Below are 19119 nucleotides of genomic sequence, written 5' to 3' on the forward strand. Positions count from 1 at the left end.
AAACCATTGATTTATAGAATCTGGTCCAAAATTATTCCATATCTGGCCCCTGAATACCTGTTTAGTATCTTATGATATCTGCTCAGCCTGTTCATATAACACACTCTGCTATTTGCTTTCCCCTATACCTAACTTTTAAAAAACTTCCATGCATTTTACTATGTGGAGGCTAATGTATATTTTTGCAAAGATTTTTGGACTCATAACATCCACCTAATAATATGGAATAGAACTAACTTTTCCCTCTTTCTGTGTACATGCCTATATGCCTTGTGAATGTTTCTAATCTAGCTCCTTTAATACCTTATTGTAAAGGTGTTTGTATATCTACTTTTACTACCAGAATGTTATCGGGAACAGGAACAATGTTAATGCATCTTGATTTTTCACAACAGCAAGAGTGTTTCCACATATAGAGGCCTTTTCTCTCCCCCAGCAATTAGAATGGTGACAAGATATTTCTAGTATAATATCTATTTCTCCCGTAAAAATGAAAACAGGGTACATCATATGCATCAAATAGAAATTTTTTGTAAACTCTATCAATGCATGCAGTGAGATCTGTTTCTCAAACATTTTGCACCATTCCCCAGTTGTTCATTCAGATTAAACAGAATGTGCTGTTTTTACAGGGATTAGTATCTTCCAAGGATGTGTCAGTCAGTTTCACCCAGGTGGAGTGGCAGTGGCTGGACTCAGCTCAGAAGATCTTGTATAGGGATGTGATCCTGGAGACCAGCAAACTGGTTTCAGTGCTAAGTAGAGTTTCCCTGTAACTTCCTAGAGCATGAATTTCCATTCTGAGTTGATGAAACATGTCAAACCTCTAAAGACTTGAGTTGTTTTTACTTTTTTTTTTTCTAAGTGAGAGAGAGCACATGTGAGCGAAAGGAGCAGAGGGAGAGAGAGACACAGAAACAGAAGGAGAGAGAATCCTAAGCAGGCTCCATGCTTAGCACATAACCGGATGCAGGGCTCGATCCCACGATGCTGGGATCATGACCTGAGCAAAATCAAGAGTTGGACACTCAACTGACTGAGCCACCCAGGCACCCCTTTTATTTTTATTGTTTTATTGTGTGTGTATATATGTGTGTGTGTGTGTGTGTGTGTGTATTTTTTTAAATTTGAGTATAGTTGACATGAGTTGAATTGTTTTTATTGTTTAAGGGTTTGGTTAAAAAAGTTCTTAATTGCTTTGGAGCTTCAGAAAGGATGTCAGTGTCTTCACCTCTAGTGAGAGGTACTGCTCTGCTGAGGTTGAAATAAGCAATGTCATCGTACATGATAGTCCTTAGGCATCATGAAGCACGAGGTGTGTAGATGTGAGCCTTGTCATTTCTCATTGACAGGGTGTCTTACAACCAAACCAGATGTGATCTCCCAGTTGGAGCAAGGAGAAGAACCATGGACAATAGAGGTGGCATTCTCAACCAGAGTCTTCCAGGTGAGTTATTATATACCCAAGAGATGGAAATTAGATCTTAAAGTGGCCAGTTGGTTGCTTGGCACTTGCATTATTTTCCTAGGGCCATTGAAATGGAATATCACAAGCTGGGGTGCTTAAAACAACAGAAATGTATTGTCTCACTTCTGGAGGCTAGAAGTACAAAATCAGGATGTCAGCAGGGCCATACTTTCTCCACAGCCTCTAGGGGAAAATCCTTCCTACTTTTCTTAACTTCTGGTGGTTGCTGGCAATCCTTGTCATTTGCTGACTTATAGCTGACTCTAATCCCTGCTTCTGTCATCACCTAACCTTCCTTCTTTGTGTTCTCCTCTAATTTAGGGCCGACCCTAATCTAGTATGACCTCATCTTAACTAATTACATCTACCAAGATCCTAGTTCCATATAAGACCACATTCTGAGGTTCTGGGTGGACATGAACTTGGGAACATTACTCAGACCACAGTGAGATCTCTGAAATGTTTTTGGAAATCTCTTTTTAAAGACCTCATACCTTTGCAAATATTCGAGGATATCTGACCACCACCATTCCTATGATATTTAAATTAACATTTTGTAATACTACCCTCCTCTTAGAATGTGTTCATTCTCTACTTGATGTTTATGACACACTTTGCACTCTGACATTACCCAACTCTAATTTCTAGTTATTGTATCTTCAATATTTATTTCTTCATTATTCTTCAATTGCCCAATTTCCCCCCATGTTTATATACTCCTTTTGATTTTCATGACTTTTGGATGTCTTCTTTTTAAAAATTTTTACACTGGGTGTTATATGGAAACCAACTTGACAATAAACTATTTGTAAAAAATAAATAAATAAATAAAGTGCTTGATAACATTTGGAAAAAAATGCTACATTACATAGAAGAAAATAAGGTAAAGCTATATAAACTGACAGAGGTCTAAGTTGTAATTTTAATGAAAAAAGGATATGTAAAATATAATATGTGTAAAAGGGAGAAGTATTACCTCACACAAAATAAAATTGCATATTTCTAAAAAAAAAAAGTTTATTTTTGAGAGAGACAGACAGAGCATGAGCAGTAGAGGGGCAGAGAAAGAAGGAGACACAGAATCCAAAACGGGCTCCAGGCTCTGAGCTGTCAGCACAGAGCCCAGCATGGGTCTCAAACCCACGAACCACGAGACCATGACCTGAGCTGAAGCTGGATGCTTAACCAACTGAGCCACCCAGGTGCCCCAGTTTTGGATCTCTTCTTTAGGAATAATTAAATGTCTGTGATTTATAAACATCTGTGCTCCATCATGTTACTCTACTCCTTCCTTCTATCCCTTCATAGTGAAATGCCTCATGTTTTTCTGTGTTCAGACTCACTATCCATTTTCTCCTTTGCCCCCACTGCTAAGATTTCATAGCCATTAGTTTTTTGGTCCAAATTGACAATTGCCTTCTGTAACTTTGTGCTTTATTTGGTAGCGCTCAATATCCTCTGTAAAATACACCTAAACTTGGTTTTGGTAAGTAGAACTAATTTGGTCACACCCACCTTCTCTGAATATTGATTCTTCTGCTGTTTGTCTAGTTTACCACCCAGCACCAGTGCTCATCACATCACTGGCATACAGGAAATATTAAATCAATAAATCTTGATTTATGCAATCATTCCATTCAATCTAAGATTTCTTTAAAGGCCCTGTTTTATACCTTTTGCTCTTCTTAGATGTTTTGGATCTATCAATCAGTTTTTAAGGCATAGCTGCCTTTATGTTCATGGCTCCAAAATTGGTGGCAAAATTACAGTCGTCACAGTCAGCATTTGCATTACAGCCTGTGATATGCAAGGCACTGTTCTGAGAAGTTCACATGTATTAATTCATCTACTTCTCACAGCAGTCCTCTGGTACATATACTATTATTATTTCTGTGGATAAACGAGCTGAAGTTGTGAGAGATTAAATAACATGCCCAAGGTCCTCCAGTAAATAAGTGGTGCCCCTGGATTTCATACCCAAGTTATCTGGTTCCAGAGACCGTGCTTATTAAAACTGTTCTGTGCTGCCAGTTGTCTCTAGTACATTTTGCTTCTGCCTCCCAGAGCAGCATTCGGCCTGTTGGAAGGTCACTTCCGGTAAGAAGTTCCACTTGCTTCATTCTAAGAATGTTAGAAACTAAAGTCATTAGCTTTCCAATTTAAAATGTCTATTCACTTTCCAAAGTCTCCTTTTATTCACTGGGCTCTGTTGTTCTCCTATTTTCATGAATTGAGTCATCCTGAAATTGTCATCTCTCCCATCCTCTCATACATTTTTTTATTTTTATTTTATTTTATTTTATTTATTTATTTATTTATTTTTTTACAAATAGTTTATTGTCAAATTAGTTTCCACATAACACTCAGTGCTCATCCCCATAAGTGTCCTCCTCTATGCCCATCCCCCCTCCCCCCTCCTCTCATACATTTTATCTCAGTATCTTGTTATTATTTTTTGTGTTTATTTATTTATTTTTGAAAGAGAAAGAGAGAGAGAGAGAGAGCACAGGTAGGGGAGGGACACAGAGAGAGAGGGAGACACAGAACCTGAAGCAGGCTCCATGCTCTGAGCTATCAGCACAGAGCCCGATGCAGGGCGTGAACTCATGAGCTGTGAGATCATAACCTGAGCTGAAGTTGGACACTGAACTGACTGAGCCACCCAGGCGCCCCATCTCAGTATCTTATTATTATGCTTTCAGTTCCCCCAATGAGCTCATTTATCATGCACTTCGACCAGAACCATATTATCACATAGGTGGAATTTTATTTATATCTGTCCAATTTGATTATCAAAATTGTCTCCTTTATCTTGATACTAACCTGAGAAGATAAATCTAATACTTACTATATAGTTCTGAAATCTACAACTTTTTCTTAAAATAAGGACTATCGTGATAGCCTTATGTTGCCTATCCAAATTTTATTTTTCTCTATTTGCCCAAAACATCCTAAATTCCATCTAATCTGTATTTTTAAATATCCTAAAACATATCTAGACCTTTCATTGAATGGTGTTTTGCCTCCCTAGAAACATTAAACTTCAAGTCCTAACTGTTTTTCAGGAAACTATTCCTTACCACTCTAGGTGTATGACTTTAGACAAGCTACTTAATCTTCATATGCCTTGGTTTCCTCATTTGTAAAATGAGGATAGTAATAGACCTATCTGAAAGGGTTCTGAGGATTAAACAAGTTAAGTGTGAATTAGTATTAAATATTGTTATCATTTATTAGTATCAGATGTTATTGGTTTTCCCTCCTTGTTTTCACTTGCACATAGGTGTTCTGCCAAAACTTATCTATGTTGATTCATGAGTTTCTTTCTCTCAACTTACTTATAATTTCACTAGATAAGTGCCTCTATTTTTCTCTTCCTCGTGTTTATATGTACCAGAACTATATACTCAGTGATTATCTAATTAGTTGGTAGAGGAGCTGGCTGAGGGAAAAAAAAAACCATTTTTGCCCTCCTAAAATTAATAGAAATCACAGATGTGTGAACTAAGATATTAGCTTGAGTTAAGAAGTAAGATTATTATAGGAACAAGACTGAAAAAAAACCAGTAAGTTAGAATATTATAAAGAGGAAAAAATAGGAATTCGTGATTTGTGTGGATTCAGTATTAATCAGTACTAATGGACTAAAATAACTAAATCAGCATTCAGAATAAAACTATTATTTTGGCATTGATGCAAGGATCACCACTTGGTCTACGTATTTCTTACTCAGTATTAAAGGTCACATTTGGACAATACTGAAGGTACTTGTATTATATTGCCTGTCTTATCTACTTTTTTGATGCTACAAAAGGTTCTTCCCCATAGATAGATCGATTGATCAATAGATAGAACACCACCAGTTAAGAGGAACTTGAATTTTCTTCTGGGAGACTGCTTTTGAACCAAAAACTTAACCACATTTAAGTACAATTGTAGAGCCAAGTTACAACCAATGTAATTCATCAGATGTGAATAATTTTCCTTTATTCTTGAAAAAGTTTGTAGAGGCCAGAACATCCAAGACCATCAACTCAGGCAGCTTATAATAATAAAAAACAAAACACCGATTAATGAGAAAAATACGTCATGTGGAAAAGCAGTTAACGTGGGTATGAATCCTATAGGTTCAAGAATAGTTCACTATAAATGTGACTCATATGAGAAAAGTTTGAAATATGTTCCAGAGCTAATGATTGGTAATAGAAACTGGGTACAAAAGGTGACTGATGGATGTGATATATGTGGAAAGTCACTTTTCGATATTAAGCTTGAAGAAATGTCTACTGAAATTCATGAATATAATCAAAATGGAAAGGATATCAGTCATAATGAATATCTTGTTCAGCTTCAGACTTTGGATCAGCTGTGAGTTTAATGGTTCTGGAAAAGACTTTTAAAAGGCAGACTCTGGTATGCAAAAGAGATCTTGTGCTGGGGGGAAAAATACCTTTGAATGTAGTGAATATGGAAGCACTTTTATCCAAAAGGCAACTGTCAATGTGTATGAGAATACTCCTTTGGAAAATCAGCCCCATGAAAGCAACAAATGCAGGCAATCATGCACAGTGTCAAAAATTGTAAAACAGACAACACATGCAGGAGAGATGCTCTTTGAGTATGCTTCATGTGTGAAGGCCTTTGGTTCCTTACCAACCATTATTGTACATCCAAGAAGTCAATCAGAGGAGACATCCCATCAGTATCTTCAAAATATGAATGCTGTAATCCATACATCACAACCCACTGAACATCAGAGAGTTCATGCAGGATAGGCACCCAGTGAATATAATGAATATGAACAAGTATTTAGGATTTCAAACTTTAAAAATAAAAGAAACTACACCCATATTCAGAGAATTCCCATAGGAGAGAAATCCTAGAATGTAATCAATGTGGCAAAATCTTCAACAAAAAAGCAAACTTTGGGGTACCTGGGTGGCTCAGTTGGTGAAGTGTCTGACTTCAGTTCAGGTCATGATCTCATGGTTTGTGAGTTCAAGCCCCGTGTTGGGCTCTGGGCTGACAGCTCAGAGCCTGGAGCCTGCTTTGGATTCTGTGTCTTTGTCTCTCTGCCCCTCCCCTGCTCACTCTGTCTCACACTCTTGTCTCTGTCTCTCAAAAATAAGTAAACATTTTAAAAAATTTAAAAAAGGGGGCACCTGGGTGGCTCAGTTGAGCATCTGACTTCAGCTCAGGTGATGATTCACAGTCTGAGTTCAAGCCCCACATCGGGCTCTGTGCTGGCAGCTCAGAGTCTAGAGCCTGCTTTGGATTCTGTGTCTCCCAGTTTCTCTGCTCTTCCCCCCCCCCCCCCCCCGTCACACTCTGTCTCTCTCTCAAAAATAAATAAACATTAAAAAATTTTTTTTAGTTTAAAAAAGAATGTGGCAAAGCCTTTTGCAAGAATGTACAACACACGAGGCATCAGAAAGTGCACACAGAAGTGAAACCCTATGAATGTGTTGCATGTGGGAAAACCTTCTATATAAAATCAAAACTTACTGTGCATCAGAGAACACATAAAGGGGAGAAATCTTATGCATGTATCAGATGTGACACAACCTTCAGCCGCAAGTCAACACTCACTGAACATCAGAGAAGACACACAGGGGAGAAACCCTATACTTGTACTGAATGTGGGAAAACCTTCTGTGTGAAGTCAAAACTGACTGTACATTGGAGAATACACGGTGGGGAGAAACCTTATCAATGTATCAGTGTAGGAAAACCTTCAGTGGTAACACCTCATAGCACATTGGAGAAAACACACAGGGGAGAAACCCTACGAATGCATAGGATGTGGGAAACATTCAGCCATATTTCTTCCCTTCTTGAAGATCAGAAAACACACACAGGAGAGAAACCCTATGAGTGTCCTGACTGTCGGAAAACCTGTGGTAACAAATCAAGTCTTAAAGGACATTGCAGAACACACACAAGGCAGAAGCCCTGGGAATGTGATGCATTATCATTCTGCCACAATTTGGTCCATAGTAAATGTCAGAGAATTTGAAAAGGAAAGGAGCACTGAGTATAATGATTGTAAGAAATCTTTCCAGGGAACATCAGATAGCACATGGAAGAAAAAATCGTTAACTATTTTAAATGTTAAAAATCCATAAGTCAGATTCATTGTATGTCAAAGAACTGGTGAGATGCAACATTGAGCGGCAAAGAATGATAATCGACAAATGTGAAAACAACAACAACAACACAAAAAACCCAAGAATTCTTTATGTAGCCATAACTAACTAATTGTACATCAGATTATTGGTCTATGATTGCAGCTTTGTGGACAGTTTGAATATGTGTTAGTGTTTGACAAGATTTCAAAAAATTGTGTATCAGAGAATCCATTTAGAGGAATCTTCACATGGAAAGATATAAAGGAATAATACCACAGTTTTAATATCGGGTATAATGTGAAATATTTTATAGACTATAAGCCAATATTCTGATATATTATGGGTACTCACACATATTCACTAAAGAACAAGAAGCCCTTTAAAATTTGAATAAGTTAGAGGCACCTGGCTGCCTTAGTTGGTTAAACATCTGACTTCGGCTCAGGTCATGATCTCGCATTTCGTGAGTTCAAGCCCCGCATCAGGCTCTGTACTGACAGCTCAGAGCCTGGAGCCTGCTTCGGATTCTGTGTCTCCTTCTCTCTCTCTGCCTCTCCCCTGCTCACACTCTGTTTCTCTCTCTCTCAAACATAAATAAACATTTAAAAAAATGGAATAAGTTAAATGACCCAGACAATAGAATTAGACATTTGTAAACAGCCTTTGACATCATGTATGTATATGTTTCAGCACAGGAATGATACATATATTGGATTTGCGTATGTAATTCCAGAATAAATGGGTTTGGGATTTATATACTCTTAGCATAATAAGAATTATTCCCACTGAGTGTTCCACATCAGTTTGCCTTATTATCTTTCAACACACTATATATTTATTACATTTGGCAAGTTTAAAATATTATACTTAATGCCAATATTATACTTAATATAAAATTAAGTATATATAAAATTAAGTATAGTTTTTTTTTATGAAAAAAAAAATTTTTTTTCCAGTTAGGCATGGGACTTTTTACCTTGTCTCCTTCTCCCTTGGTTACAGCTGCAGGCTATAAAACTACTTAGCTGTAGTCTAGAATTGACTCTCCTGCATGAGAGGGCCCCAACCACTTGTGCTGCCTATCTTATGGTCCCATTTGTTTTGGTGTCCTCCTTGGGGACAGGTGACACAGGTAGCTGACACTACAGTGATCTTCTGTACTCTGTATAAGTCATAAACAATCTTGATATATCTCTGCTTGTGGTTTTACTGGACAAATCTGCGGCATGGGCCAGCCCACCCAACAGCTGCAGTAGTCTCTGCTGTTTAGAGACTGCTTGATAGAGCTCTTTCAGACCTGAACTTGGCTCCTGTGTCCTTTTCACACACTCCCTATACTTTTGTTGTCCTTGTTGTTTTATTTTAAAGGAGTTAAAGTGTTGCCATTTGTAAAATTAATTTAATTCAAATATTTGTTGCCTCTCTTTTATTACTGCTTTTAATTATTTGGGAGAGGGTATTTACTCTTCATAATGAAAGCCACTAAAATCCATCTGTCTCACTTCCATTGGTATGGTGGCTGTTTCAAGTTCAGCAGAAAAGACAGAGGCTTATCTCCACCTCTTCAATTAGTATATGAGAAACAAAAATGCACAGCACAGAAGAGACAGGTATTGCATATACCTGAAACTGATCTTGTGTTGAACCTCCTAGACATTTACTTAAAATCTTTTATCAGTTCATTCTCATTTAACAGAATAAATGACTACTGACATTCCATGGAAAGAAACAACAAAATATAAGAGAGGTACATAGGCCAGTTTTCAAGCCCAAGATGAGAATTTGACTCTTTGTTAGAGTTACAATATGTTTATACTGTACATTTTCAAGAACTCTCTGAAAGCAAAGCTCTTTTTTTTCCCTCCAGAATTAAAACATCTTTTTTTTTTTTGTTCATAAGAAGCTGCATGAACTAGTACTGAATAATGGTTAATGAAAAGTAGAACTTAAGGGTGCCTGGGTGGCTCAGTTGTGTGACCGACTCATTATTGACTTTGGTTCAGGTCATGATCTCATGGTTTGTGGAATCAAACCCCATGTTGAGCTCCGTGCTGACAGTATAGAACCTGCTTGGAATTCTCTTTCTCCCTCTCTCTCTCTCTCTCTCTCTGCCCCTTCCCTGCTCATGCTCTCACTCTCAAAATAAACAAACTTAAAAAAAATTAAAAGTGGAACTTAAAGTCATGATGAGGAAGATTGTACAAGTATGAGCATTATAGTTTTGGGTGAAAATGAACAGGGTTTTATAGGACTGACAGGTGAGGAAGCCAGTGCTGTTGAATTAGCATTTTAAGTCCTTTAGAATGTGTGTCTTGACTATGTAAAATACCTTGATCATTTTTACCATTTATCTTTTCAGTACAATGAAAAAAATACAGTATCAGTTCCTCATAGTAGTTGTATTTGGGAGATCATTTTACCACCAAAATGATAATGGTCACTTAAAATCTTTTAAAGTGAATCTTCCAGTGTTGCAGTGGCATTTTAAAATCTTTGCTTAGTTTGAGCATTTTCGTTTTCTGTCATTTCTTTTAACTAATTGCTATTTCAAACTGTTCCTATCTAGAGTATTTACAGATAATTTAGCACAGGAGCAAATTTGAAGCCAGTTTAAAATAAAAAAGGAAGTTCACTAGCCAGAAAGCTATTTATGAAACAGGAAAACCCCATGATAAGTGTTAAGCAGCATCTTGCTACAGATTTCCAACCCAGTAGATACTGCAGGTATTGGTCAAGGTAGCTTTAAGCACAATAGAAAGAGAAGATAGGCTTCTAGTTCATTCATTTACTTCCTACTTCCATAGTTTAAGTGCTGAGAGTGTCCTATAATTTAAGGATTTCTTAGTAAATTAACCTGAGGAGTTTTTTTCTTTGTTCTAGTCTAGAGGAAATATTTGTCTACTGGGAAATATTTTTACCATCTGCATAAAATTTGTTTGCATCCACCTGTAAAGAGATGAACACAGGCTGATAGTCTGTTCCCCAGCCTCCTAACTCAACTAATAGAGTCCTGTTTTGAGCTGCCCATGCTGAATACCTAATAAGATTCCAAAAGGGATATGTACATTTGACATTAGTGAAAAGATTATTTTCACATTTTGTTGGAGAAAACTTCCTGCAGTAAAGAAACACAGTGATGCTAATTGCCAGTATACTGTTGCTCTGGTAAATGGATGGAGCTCTCTTTGAGGAAAAGGTTAAGGGATTAGCTATCACAGTTACATTGCTGTGGCATTGAGAACCCCCAAGACAATCCTTCCTTCCCTCCCACCAAAAATTGTCTCAGAACTGGCTCAGGGAGAAAAATTGGGTGAGAGATTGTGATTATTGTTCCATTGCACCTGCTGATACCAGTTCATTCACTCTTGATCTGATTTTGGTTATGTAAGCCAAGTGCTTGGGGACGTCACATTGTGAGCTGTCTTTTCAATTTTATTCATAGTGTCATTTGATGCAGAAAAGGTTTTTTAGTTTGATAACATCAATTTATGCTTTCTTTTGGCTGGTTTTACTTTTGGTGTCATATCTAAGAATGCATTGCCATATCCAAAGCCATGAAAACTCAACTCTGTTTTCTTCTAAAAGTGTTATGGTTTCATATCATACTTAGTTCATTTTTTCATTTTGAGTTAATTTTATTAAATATTTTGAGGGAAGGGGCTAGCTTCATTCTTTTGCTTGTGGAAATGGAGTTGTCTCAACACCATTTGTTGGAATCCCTGAACTTTCCTCATTGAACAGCCTTGGCACCTGTGTAGAAAATCAGTGGTCTGTAGAAGCAGGACTTTATTTCTATTTCATTGGTTTATGTGTCTGTTCTTATGCTAGTCGCACACTGCTTTGATTATTGTAACTTTGTAGTAAATTTTGAAATCAGGAAGTGTGAGTCTCCAACTTTGTTTTTTGTTTCAAGATTGTATTCCAGCCCCTTGGAATTCCATATGAATTTGAGGATAGGCTTCTCCATTTTTTGAAAAACAGCTATTAGAATTTTCTGGTTTTGTTTTTAGTTTATTTATTTATTTTGAGAGAGACAGGGGGAGCAGGGACGGCGCAGGGGGAGAGAGAGAATCCCAAGCAGGCTCCACACTACCAGCATGAGCACCTTGAGACCATGACCTGAACTGAAGTCCGCTGTTAACCCGCTGAGCCCCACCAGGCTGGCTAGTCCAGCTGTGCCCGGGAACATGACTCCTAGTCCTCATGATTTCATTTGAATTAACAAGATGGATGCCAGCTTCAAAATTAAGGTGTCAGCAGAGGGTCTAAGAAGGAATCTGTTCCACGCTTCTTTCCTAGCTTCTGACGGTGTTTGGCAGTCTTTGACACTCACTAGTTTACAGACATCCCCGTCCAATCTGTCTCCATATGCACAAGACATTCTCCCATGCCGTTGTCTCCTCAGTATTCTTGTAAGGACACCAATAATTGGATTAGGGCCCACCCTAATCTGGTATGACCTCATTTTAATTTAATTAATGACATTTGCGATGATCCTATTCAAAAATAGTCACATTCTGAGGCTCCTGATGGACATGAATTTGGAGGCAAGGATATACTATTTCTATTTGGTACAATGGACAAAAGTAACCATTTTTATATTGTAACCACAAAGTTCACGGTTCCCTAATGGTACCCATCGCGTCCTTTACAGTTTATTCTCTTAAACAAGATTCCTTCAACAACGTCTCATCACCCTGCATTATTTTGCAACGTCCTGGAGCTCAGAATGAACCAGGCCCACCAAGCCCCAGGGAGCAGCCCTAAGAGCGACCTCTGCCCTTCAGGGTAAACTCTTCAGATGGGGCCTGGGGCCAGGGCTTATGGGAAACGTAGTCCTAGGTTTCCTTGCCCAGCACAGCGCAGGTTCCGGGCAAGGGTCTTCTGAGGCTTGTTGTGCGCATGTGTACTTCGGTCTTCAGGTGGCCCTCGCGTTTCCACTCCCAGCGGAGGAAATCCCGGAGCGCTCGAGGCGCGGGCGCTGCTCGAGCGGCTGGTGCGTCCCCGTAGGGTGGGCGAAGATCTGNGGCGCTTCTGTCTGCCGAGGGGCCCGGCGTGCAGCGTGGGGCCGCAGTGTCCGCGCAGTTGCGGGAAGAGGACGTGAACTTTGGGTCCCGGTGGAGCCGGGTGTTAAGTTCGTTACTGCAGCAAGGTGACTGAGCTACGTGGTTGCCTCATCTGTGCAACAAGAATATTACGTGCCACGTGGGGTTCTGAGGATTCTATTTTTTACATACGTTTTGAAAATACGTATAAAGTTTCTAACATACGGAACAGAGCTTGTTTAATATTGGCTGTTAAGGTATTTGGGAGATACTGTGTTCTTTTCATTGGCTAAACTTTATTTAATCCTATTAACGGCCTTTATGTCACTGCTTTCTGTTTTGGCAAACGAGGCAACAGGCTGAGAGGGCTCAAGTGAAATACTGAAGGTCTCGCAGCCCAGGTAGACAACCCTGTCTAAAACCAGCATCGGATTTCTCACAGCACTTATTCCAGGGCCCAAGGAAACAACCCCAAAGTGTGTGAGCTGAATCTCACCTTGTGATCATGCATTTTGGGATTTCTTGGCATCTCGGAACACTCGGTTCCAACCATATTAACTGTTGTTGGCCATTTGCATTGTCCAACCTTCAGCATCCTCAGTGGCCTTAGTGTTTAGGCAGATAAAGTTCTGTGAGATTTGGCTCTCTGCATGAAACCTCTAAATAAAATGATTTTGTCTTTTAAGCCTAGATTCCAGCTCCCTTGGAAGAAAGGAGCTTTTGTGAAGTAAGAAGGAGGAGGCTCCAGGAATAGGAATCCCACTATGAAGATCACTCCTCTGACCTCAGACATCTCACCACAGCCTTTAGAGCAGATGCAAGAAACTGCTAAGAAGGAGCAGGTCCTAGGTTTGCGTAGTCTGAAGTAGCAGTTCTATATTTTGCTCAGAATGAGCACTGTTTCACTATCACCACATCCACAGGGCTTCACCATGATATGAAAGGTTTGGACCAAGTTTCAGAAAAGATAGGTGAGTGGAGCACTGAGAGTGGTGGGCAAGGGGCAGCCTGCATGGGAAATATTAATTCATTAGAGGGTTCATGTCCGCATGGTCTGCAGGGAGAGATCACTAGGCACAACTGTCTAAGGAATTCTATCTGCAGCCTTTAATAAATGTGCCCTGTCTTCAACCTCCACTCACTTTTTCTGCATTTTTCAGTGATGCAGACCCTCTTTCTGTCTAAGCAAATCTGTTGTTATGATGCAAGTTTTTGCTGATTCACACAGATACTTTGGCAAAGGTATCAGCCCCTGCACTGGCAATGCATGCTTTTGATGGATGGCAAGCAACATAATATGTTGATTTATCCAGTATCTTCGTATGTGCTGTCTAAATGCCACAATCTAAAGAGATAGCCATGGCTCCAGACATGAAATAGAATCCATCAGGATCTACTGCTAGAGTTGTAACAGCATCCAAAGGAACTACCATAGAAAGGATCATTTTACCCATTTTATTGTCAAAAATTTGATATATCTCTCTTCATTAGCAGTTTTTGTAACAGGAAGTATGGGGTGATTTACTACTCTGTTAATGTGATTATTGAATTGTAAACCAGAATCTATCTGTGATGATTTCATCACCAATAACTGATACTTGTAAATCATAAATTAACTGTTCCTCCAGTGTTGAAAGAGGTCACCACATGAACTGAATCCCAGCTGGAAAGTGAACCGATGTGAAGTATTGCACACTCCTTGTCTCTATTAGTAGTGCAAATACCTGGCAATTTTTCTTCCAGATTCTGTAACTTAACAGTGCCACCTGCTGACCAAGACAGTAACTGACTTTATTTATTTATTTGTTTATTTTTTAATTCCAGTATAAGCAAGAGCATCTGTATAAGCAATTGAAGTTCCAGCTAGAACATTTGGTTTATATGTATCTTGGATCCACACTTGGACCAGGCATATTCTACCACCAGATGGTTGCATCAGTACTACCACTACACCACTGTTCTCCATTAGAACTAATAGCTAATGACAGAAAATGGCCAGCATGGGCCCTAAATGTGTAGGTAGGCTCTACATCTAAAGGGACACTCTTTTGGGCAGGAGCTATTTTTTTTCAAGTTCCAAAGTTGCAGAGAAGTCCTCAGAGACAGTAGGCAGCACAAGTTCCACATGATGAAAAACAAATGCCTGTACTCCATCAAAATGCTTACATAGTATATAGGTGGGGTTCCATGTCTTTTGAAAGGCATCTTTATTGACAGCTAAACAAGCCATAACTATAGTCTGCATGATTTATTACTGTCAAGTCTGCAAGGTCTCCAAGGCTCAATACACTTAACAAAACATCAGAACCCATTAAAAAATGACTAACCTCTTCCAGATAGAAACGTGATTGGTTCCACCCATTCTGTGCCATCCTCTGCACCTCCGGCTTCTGCAGCTCCTTCACCGTCTTCAGCAGTCCCTAAAAAATCAAATTCTTTCGGTTCTTCCTCAGTATCAGGATCATTAGGTCAGCAGCTAAACCTTCATTACCTATTTTGTGTTTATTCATCTGACATTTGTCTTTTCTTTCTGGAATGCCTTTGGTCATGTCTTTATCGTCTTCTTCATCACTCTCATCAGCATTTTCTAAGACATGGTGTCTCAAGAGCACCACCAAAAGACCTTTGGGTTTGTCCTTTTTGCTTAGGAGACTCACCTCCATTTAGGATCTGTTTTAAATTCTTTGTTTCCAATGATCCATTTGGTTCTGAATCAGTTCAAGCAATGACCTTATCTGCTGACACTGTACATAAAATGTGTCTATGTAACCTGCTTCCTGAAGATGTTGTCTTAACAGTTGTCTGCCTTTCTTCCAATCTGACTGGATCTTCTGAGGTTCTGTGGGAGCCTCTGTATCTTTGGTTTCTTCTGATTCAAAGGTTGGCATTTTCAAACTGTAATGGTTCAATTTTGTGCCATATTTTAAACTGTGATATTTTACCCTCTCTTGTTTTAGTGCATATACTAACACCTTTATTCTAAGTACTTCAAGTTTTCTTGATCTTTTCTTTCTCTTTGCAAAAACGCTATCTGGGTTTGCAGCTTGGCCCATTCCGCCTTCTAGTGTTTCCACTCTATCTTCAGACAAACCCACTAGAGCTGGATATAGGGCAGCATGCCCAGATAGAGTACCTCTGTGTCTGGGACAGCTTGGGGCCTGCCGCAGGCCTCTCTCCTTTACCCACTCCCTCTGAGAAATTTCTCAGGTTCATATTTCTCCTAGGTCCCAGGCCCCTCCTGCTACAAGGGCACAGGATGAGATGCGTACAGCTAGAGGGAGGGTGGTCCTGTGCTGGCCAGGGTAGAGGCCAGTTGGGAGAGGAGTGGGGAGGGAGGTCATTGCTAAACCCTGCTATGAATCAGAGCAAGGAGCTGCTGGCAGATGGCATAATAGGCCCTTGTCCGTCTGCTTCAGCAGGCTTTTGTAAAAAAAGATAAAAATTGAGAAGCTGATTCGAAAATTCATAGAAATATAAAGGACCTAGAATAATGGAAAGAACTTTGAAAAACAAGAACAAAGAGGATTAAAATTTCCTAGTTTTGAGGGGCACCTGGGTGGCTCAGTTGGTTTACACATCTGACTTCCCCTCAGGGCATGATCTCAGGTTTGTGAGTTAGAGCCCTGCATCGAGCTGTGTTGACAGCTCAGAGCCTGGAGTCTGCTTTGGATTCTGTGTCTCCCTCTCTCTCTGCTGCTCCTCCCCTGCTCACGCTCTTTCTTCCTCTCTCAAAAATAAACAAACATTAAAAATATTAAAACATTTCCTGGTTTTGAGTTTTGTAACGCTACATCAGTCAAGACAAGATGGCGTGGCATAAATATTGACAAATATATTACTCAGACGGAAAACAGAGTCCAGAAATAGACTAATGTATATATGGAGAACTGTATGAGCAAAATGCAAAGGCAATTCAGTGGAGAAAGGATAGTATTTTCCACAAATGGTGTTGGAGCATTTAGATATTTTTATGCAAAAAAACCTTTGCACCATTATTTAGACCCATATGACTACTGGGGGTGTGCAATGTAATTGTCTCCCTCAAGTACAGCTCTAAATACAATGCTTATCTCATCATTAAGCTATCCAAAAGATCTCAAGGTTATTTATAAATATTGACAGCTTATTGAGTGGAAACAGATGTACTCATTGATAGAGCAAATATGTGGACTTTTTTTCATATTATATCTGAAGCCCCTTTGATGTCCCCTACACCAAGCCACATGAGTAAGGGGAGATAGCTATGTAGTGGGACTAAGGGAGGTAGGTATCTTCCATAGGGGAAGCCTGGCAGAAGCCCCAGGGTGACGGTACTTGTTTCCATGCGCCAGGTAAGCAGGTCCCTGTGATTAATTTTATGTGTCAATTTGGCTGGGCCATAGAATCCAGGTATTTGGTCAAATATTATGGACATTTCTGTGAGAGTTTTCTGGGTGAGATTCACATAAATTGGAGATTGAGTAGGGCAGATTGCTCTCTTAGTTGGGCCTCATCCAATCAGTTTAAGGCCTAGATTTAAAAGGAATTCTCTAGGGGCGCCTGGGTGGCTCAGTCGGTTAAGCACCGACTTCAGCTCATGTCATGATCTCACGGTTTGTGGGTTCGAGCCCTGCGTTGGCCTCTGTGCTGACAGCTCAGAGCCTGGAGCCTGCTTCAGATTCTGTGTCTCCATCTCTCTCTGGTCCTCCCCTGCGCTCTCTCTCTCTCTCTCTCTCTCTGTGTCTCTCTCTCACAAACAAAAAACATTAAGAATTTTAAAAAATTAAAAAAATAATAAACAAAAGGAATTCTTCAGAAGACTGCCTTCAGAGCTCTTCTGCAATATTGGCTCTTCTTGTGTTTTAAGCAGATAGTCCTCAGACTCAAACTGCAACTCTTTCCTGTCAGATTTTGGACTTGCCACACCTCCAATATCACATGAGCAGATTCCTTAAAATAAATCATCTTTTTCTGTCTACTCTTGGTGCTATTTCTCTGGAGAACCTGTCTAATACAGTCTCCTAGGATGTCTTTCTTTGAGGGAGGCATAATCTTAGGATGGTGGAAAAGTTTCCAGCCTAGGGGTTGGGTATTAACACATCACCATCCTTTGTCTCTCTCCCTGGATTTTCGAAAGTCCTCTCATCATCTATTATATCCACATATATTTCTCTCCAGCATATGCTCAGGCCTTATGAAACTCCCTTGACTAAACAGAGGAGCATTGAGGAGAAAAGTCTAAATGGTGGTGTCTGGGGCCCCTGGGTGGCTCAGTTGGTTAATTAAGCTTCTGACTTCTGCTCAGCTCATGATCTCACAACTTGTGACTTCAAGCCCTGCATCAGGCTCTGTGCTGGTGGCTCAGAGCCTAGAGCCTGCTTCAGATTATGTCTCCCTTGCTCTCTGCCCTTCCCTTGCTCATGCTCTTCTCTCTCTTAACAATAAGTAAACATTAAAAAAAAATTTTTTTTTAAATGAATAGTGGTGTCTGGTGAAGAAGAGAATGTATGTTGGGAGTCAAGTGACACAGGGTAGATGCAAGTTTGGGGCTTTACTTCCATTGCAGGCGCCATGTAATTTCATGCCTATGGAAGTCTCCTCTTTGATGTCTTTACTTAGATGTTTATTTCCTAATTGGAAAGGATAAAAAATTTTAAGTACAATATTATGTGATCATTTTAAGAGGGAAAATAAAGTTTTGTGCTGGGTTCCTGGGGTTCTAGCACTTTAGCTCTGGAGAGGATTGGCATTAGAAAGGTTACGACACCTTAGCTAGAGGAGCCTGTGATCGATAATTATGTGAAAAGATTTTTCTAAAGGTGGGAGGTTTTGTTCATAAATATTCATGTATAATGAATGTTCTAAGAACAGGTAGGGATAGAAAGATGAAAGTAACACTATCCTTACCCACCTTACCTCATGTTTTAGTTTTTAAACCATAGCAGGAGAATGTAGTTGTGAACTAAATGGATAAGAGAAAAAAATCATTCTCAACTGAAGGATCCAGACTGTCACTCCTAAATCATTCAGCATCTAATCCTAACTTCTCTCTTTAACACCCCCAGGTAAGAGAAGGGCAAGAGACGTTCTCCAAGTTTTATAGGCAATTAGATTGTATTTGACATGTATTTAGGGATAAGAAGAAGCTAGTTGCCAGGTGTGTGTTTATAATTCTATGTGGTCTAAACAGGAATATGCTAAGTTGGCTCTGTGCATTTTTTCTTAGCTACAGAGAAAAAGCCTTAATTCCCATATTTTACTAAGGTTGTCACTGTATTGATATTTATACAGTTTTTGAAATTAGTTGTAAATATGTCTTTAGGAAAAGTAGAGATTCAGGTTTGGCCAACATTTGTGTTGCCATCACTGCCAGAAGATTCTTTGCAGCTTGTGGATCTCCCCCATCACCACCATTAGTCTTGGGTGAGGACACCCCAGCATTAGGGCTACAGCCTCAGGCCACAATCTAGCTACACCAGCTGCAAGACATCTGGGAAGG

The 19119-nt window shown here is 39.5% G+C and overlaps 1 pseudogene; it reads right to left on the reverse strand.

The window, feature by feature from the left end:
* Window positions 1-13861: 13861 nt before the first annotated feature.
* LOC144245063 (striatin-3 pseudogene) lies at window positions 13862-15854 on the reverse strand (annotated as a pseudogene).
* Between the last annotated feature and the right edge of the window lie 3265 nt (window positions 15855-19119).

Source organism: Crocuta crocuta, unplaced genomic scaffold (assembly GCF_008692635.1).
Source record: "Crocuta crocuta isolate KB4526 unplaced genomic scaffold, BGI_CrCroc_1.0 scaffold170, whole genome shotgun sequence".
Taxonomy (NCBI): domain Eukaryota; kingdom Metazoa; phylum Chordata; class Mammalia; order Carnivora; family Hyaenidae; genus Crocuta; species Crocuta crocuta.